At 40.4% G+C, this 5,660-nt stretch overlaps 1 pseudogene; it reads right to left on the reverse strand.

Moving 5' to 3' along the window:
• Positions 1–483: 483 nt before the first annotated feature.
• LOC116091313 lies at positions 484–1,925 on the reverse strand (annotated as a pseudogene).
• Positions 1,926–5,660: the final 3,735 nt, after the last annotated feature.

Below are 5,660 nucleotides of genomic sequence, written 5' to 3' on the forward strand. Positions count from 1 at the left end.
TTTGTGGGGGCAAGCTAGCTCAAATAGAATAAAGACCCTGCTATGAGTTGTGTCAGATTGGCTTCTGTGTTTATGCGGATCACCAACATCTCCCTGGCACAACACTACCTTTTGGTAAGGCAGTTTCTTTCTTTGGCCTAGAGCTAACTGAGTAGGTGAGGTTGCTTATCCAATGTGCTGCAGAGATCTATCCGCCTCAAACACCACTGTGAAATTTATATGGATACTATGGATTGAACTCAGATTTTTATGCTGGGTTGGTAAGCATCTCACTGGATTACCTATGTCTTTGGGCCCTTGGATACATTTTATTTATTTCTGGTGTCTGATTTCTGTAGCAGGAACTTGAAACTCTGTATTTGATGATAGTAGTATCTTTGTCTGGTTTTATGTCTTACAGAGAAAGCTTGTAAATGATCTTTTTATTAAATTTCACATTTATTTTAATATTAGTTTATTTTATTTAATATAAATTTATTTTAGTCATTTTGGACCCAGCATATCCTTGGGTTTCACTCACTCATCAAACTACTTTGAGAGAGCTGAGTTCAATAGCCATTTCCTTTAATGTTAATCCTTTCTTATGTTTGGTCTTGGCAATCTTCTGTGCTTTGTCATACTCTATATGCAGATTAAGAACTATGACCAACATCAAAGACTCATTCATTAACTTGTTAATCCTCTCTGTGTTGGCCTAGATATTCACCACACAGTTCTCTGTGAACAACCCTGATGCATCCCCCAGCAACCTAGTCAAGTACAACACACTCTTAATCACTGGTTTAAAAATATTCAGTTCAAAATGCCCATTTCTGTCTCCAAAAGTAACAGTAACGTGATTCCCCATGACTTGGGCTGCAACCATGCTCATCACTTTACACTGAGTAAGGTTCACTTTTCCTGCCAAGCTGCTGTTCTCCGGCTCATTTTCAGTCAAGATAAGCTCTCTGAAACTTGAAACAAGGAAGTAAATATCATTTGCTATCTTCATCAGACTGTAGGCAGTAGAGTTCATGGCTCATTAAACTCCACCAGAGCATCATGAGTCGTCAGAGCTTCAAACCTATTCTGGGCTGTGACAAAAGGCAAACCTGTGAGTGCCACTACTTTTGCAGCCACCTTTTCTGTGATCCTGGTGTTTAATCCTGTCCCAACAGCAGTCCCTCTAGCAGCAAGCTCATAGACGTTTAGCATGGTGGCTTTTATTCTCATAACCTCATTCTGGACTCTCTGAACATAACCACTGAATTCCTGTGCAAGAGTGAAACAGCCTCCTGTGTGTGAATTCACCTGATGTTGATGACCTGCATGAATTCTTTGGATTTTATACTGGGAGCATCATGAAGTTTCTGTAGTCCTGGCAATAGGACCTTGTGAACTTACACCTCAGCGTCAATGTGCAATGCTGTGGGAAAAGTGTCATTCTAGCTCTGGCTTTTATTAACATGGTCTTTAGAGTGGACAGGCTTCTTGTTGCCAGTTCCTCTCCTAACATTTCAATTGTTCTACTGCTAATGACTTCATTTACACCCATGATTGTCTGGATTCCTGATCCAGTCTGCCATACCAGCAGGAAAAAAGTGATCATTCAGTTAACCTTCAGCTACCTCATCTGCTGCCTTCATTATTGCACTAGCAATCTTTGGATCAAGACCATAATCCTGGTTTACAGCAGCAGCAGTTCCCATCATTATGCCAAAAGCTTTTCTGGTTGGGATTGGCATATATTTTGTTGTACCTTCAATTTTAAAGTTCATCGTAGTTCTTACAGTCTGAGCACCATAATACTTACCAGTTGAGAACTTCAGTTCATCAAAGGTTTCTTATTCTATACAGAAGGATTTTTGGCTTGCTATTGACATCATGTTCAGAGCACACTGAGGGAGCTTGGCCTCTTCCCCTGACACTGCAGCTCTGGAAGACATGGCCCACAGAAGGCAATGAACAAGCACACAGAGTTGGAGTGAGTGGTACCTGGTGTTGCTGTACGTGAGTGGAAAGCTGAGCCCAAAATATCTTTTTTAACATCATTATTTTTTCATTTTTTAATAATTATTTATTACAATACAATCTCTATCTCAACTTCTCCTCCTTCCTCTTCTCTCAGCCCCTTCCTCTTACCTCCTATCCCTCCATCAATTCCTCTTCCTGCACTCCTCAGAAAACAGGAGGCCTCTGATGGATATTAACCAGCCTTGTCATACCAGGTTACAGTAAAACTAGAGACATCTTCTGTTGAAGCTAGATAACGTAGCCCATAGAGATGAAATGTATTCAAAGTCAGGCAATGTAGTCAGAGTTAGGCCCTGCTCCCACTTAAGGACTCCCACAAGAAGACCCAACTGTACAACTATTACATATGTGCAGAGAGCCTAATCCCCTGCTCTCTGGTTGGCAGTTCAGTCTCTGAGTCCCTATTGACCCTGGTTAGTTGGTTCTGTACGTTTTCTAGTGATGTATTTGACCTCACTGGCTCCTTCAATCCTTCTTCCCCCTCTTCAACAGGATTCTTCAAGTTCCAATTAATGTTTGATTGTTGATCTCTGCATCTGTTTCCATCAGCTGCTGGGTGAAACCTCTCAGGAGACAGTTATGCTAGGCTCCTGTCTGCAAGCATAGCAGAGTATCATTAATAATGTCAGGGGTGGACTCTCTCATGTCATGGGTCTTAAGCTGGGCCAGTTATTGGTTGGTATGATAAGATAGAGGGGATTATTTCAATTTTCTTTTATCTGTTGAGATGTGCTTTGTGACTGAGTATATGGTCAATTTTGGAGAAAGGTCTGTGAATTGCTAAGAAGATATATTCTTTTGAATTTGGGTAAAATGCTCTGTAGTTATCTGTTACACATATTTGAATCATAACCTGTTAGTTTCACTATTTCTGTTTAGTTTCTGATTGGATGAAATGTCTATTGATGAGATGGGGGTAATGACATGTCTGATTCTTAATGTGTGGAGTTCAATGTAGGAGTTAAGCTTTAGTAATATTTCTTTTATAAATGTGGGTAACCTTGTGCGTGGGGCATAGATGTAGAGAAGTGAGATGTCATTTTGGTGGATTTTTCCTTTGATGAGTATGAGGTATCCTGTATCTCTTTTGATTAACTTTGGTTGGAAGTCTTTTATTAGCTATTAGAATGGCTACTCCAACTTGCTTCCTGAGTCCATTTGCTTGAAAAACCTTTTTGTAGTTCTTTACTCTGAGGTAAAAGCTATATTTGATGTTGAAGTGTTTCTTGCATGCAACAAAAGGATGGATCCTCTTTTTGCATCAATTTTGATAGTGGGTGCCTTTTTATTGGGGAATTGAATCCATTGATGTTGAAAGATATGAAAGATGAAAGCTTTTTAAGTCCTACTATTGTGTTGTAGTTGTATGTGTGTGTTCATTCTTCTGGTTTTGCTGGTTTGAACTATTTATTTCCTGTGTTTTCTTGGGGGTAGTCAACCTCTTTGAGTTGGATTTGTTTCTAGTATCTTTGGAGGGCTAGATTGTGGGCTAGATATTATTTTTTTATTAGATGTTTTCTTTATTTACAATATCTCCTTTCTCAGGTTCCCCTCCCCCCCAAAAAATAAGATAAAAAACAAAAAGTAAAGCAATACCCTGTTCCCTCCCCTCACACCCTGCTCACCATCCCACCCCCTCCTGCTTACTGGCTCTGGCATTCTCCTACACTCGGGCATAGAAACTTCACAGGGCCAAGAGTCTCTCCTCCTATTGATGACCAACAAGGCCATCCTCTGCTATACACATGCTGCTGGAGCCATGAGTCCCCCCATGTGTACTCTCTGGTTGGTGGTTCAGTCCCTGGGAGCACTGAGAATACTAATTAGTTCATATTGTTTTCATCCTAAGAGGCTGCAAACCCTTCAGCTCCTTGGGTCCTTTCTCTAGGTCCTTCATTGGAGACCCTGTACTCAGTCCAATGGATGGCTGTGAGCCTCCACTTCTGTATTAGTCGGGTACTGTCAGAGCCTCTCAGGAGACAGCTGTATCAGGCTCCTGTCAGCCAGCACTTGCTGGCATCCACAATAGTGTCTAGATCTGATGATTGAATATGGGAAGGATTTCCAGGTGGAGTAGTCTCTGAATTGTCCTTCCTTTATTCTCTGCTCCATAGTTAGTCTATACACTCCTTCCATGGGTATTTTGTTCCCCCATTTAAGACGGAACGAAGTATTCACACTTTGGTCTTCCTTCTTCTTGAGTTTCTTATGGTTTGTGGATTGTACTTTGTGTATTCCGAACTTCTAGGGTTATATACACTTATCAGAGAGTGCATACTTTGTGTGTTCTTTTGTGATTGGGTTACTTCAGCGAGGATGATACTCTACAGGTCAATCCATTTCCCCAAGAATTTCATAAATTAATGTTTTTAATAGCTGAGTAGTACTCCATTGCGTAGATGTATTACAATTTCTGTATCCATTCTTCTGTTGAGGGACACCTGGGTTGTTTCCAATTTCTGGCTATTATAAATAAGGCTGCTATGAACATAGTGGAGCATGTGTCCTTACTACATGTTGGAGCATCTTCTGGGTATATGCCCAGGAGTGGTATAGCTGCGTCCTCAGGTAGTACTATGTCCAATTTCAGGAGGAACCCCCAAAATGTATTCCAGAGTGGTTGTACCAGCTTGCAATTCCACCAGAAATGAAGGAGTGTTTCACTTTCTCCAAAACCTCTCCAGCATCTGCGTTTTTTATCCTGTGCTCGATGCTCTTCCCCACTTTCTTTTCTATTAGTTTGAGTGTATCTGGTTTTATGTGGAGGTCCTTGATCCACTTGGACTTGAGCTTTGTACAAGGAGATGAGAATGGATCAATTAGCCTTCTTCTACATGCTAACTGCCAGTTGAGCCAGCACCATGTGCTGAAAATGTCTTTTTTCCACTGGATGGTTTTAGCTCCTTTGTCAAAGATCAAGTGGCCATAAGTTTGTGGGTTTATTTCTGGATTTTCAATTCTATTCCATTGATCTACCTGCCTCTCACTGTACCAATACCATACAGTTTTTTTTATCACAATTGCTTTGTATTACAGCTTAAGGTCTGGGATGGTGATTCCACCAGAGGTTCCTTTATTGTAGAGAATAGTTTTGGCTATCCTGGGTTTTTTCTAATTCCAGATGAATTTGCAAATTGCTCTAAGTCTGTGAAGAATTAAGTTGTAATTTTGATGGGGATTGCATTGAATCTGTAGATTGCTTTTGGCAAGATGGCCATTATTAGTATATTAATCCTGCCAATCTACGAGCATGGGAGATCTACCATCTTCTGATATCTTCTTCAATTTCCTGCCTCAGAGACTGGAAGTTTTCTTTCTTTGTTAGGTCTTTGTGTGGTTTAGGTATAAGAGTAAACATGGCTTCATAGAATGAATTGGGTAGAGTACCTTCCGTTTATGTTTTCTGAAATAGTTGGAGGAGTATTGGTATTAGGACTTCTTCTCTGATAAAACTCTGCACTAAACCAATCTGGTCCTGGGCTTTTTTGGTTGGGAGACTATTGATGACTCTTTCTATTTCATTAGCAGATATGGGACTGTTTAGGTTGTTGATCTGATCTTTTTACTATATTAATCCTCCCAATCCTTGAGCATGGGAGATCTTTCCATCTTCTGAGATCTTCTTCAATTTCCTTCTTAAGAGACTT

Source organism: Mastomys coucha, chromosome X, assembly GCF_008632895.1.
Source record: "Mastomys coucha isolate ucsf_1 chromosome X, UCSF_Mcou_1, whole genome shotgun sequence".
Taxonomy (NCBI): domain Eukaryota; kingdom Metazoa; phylum Chordata; class Mammalia; order Rodentia; family Muridae; genus Mastomys; species Mastomys coucha.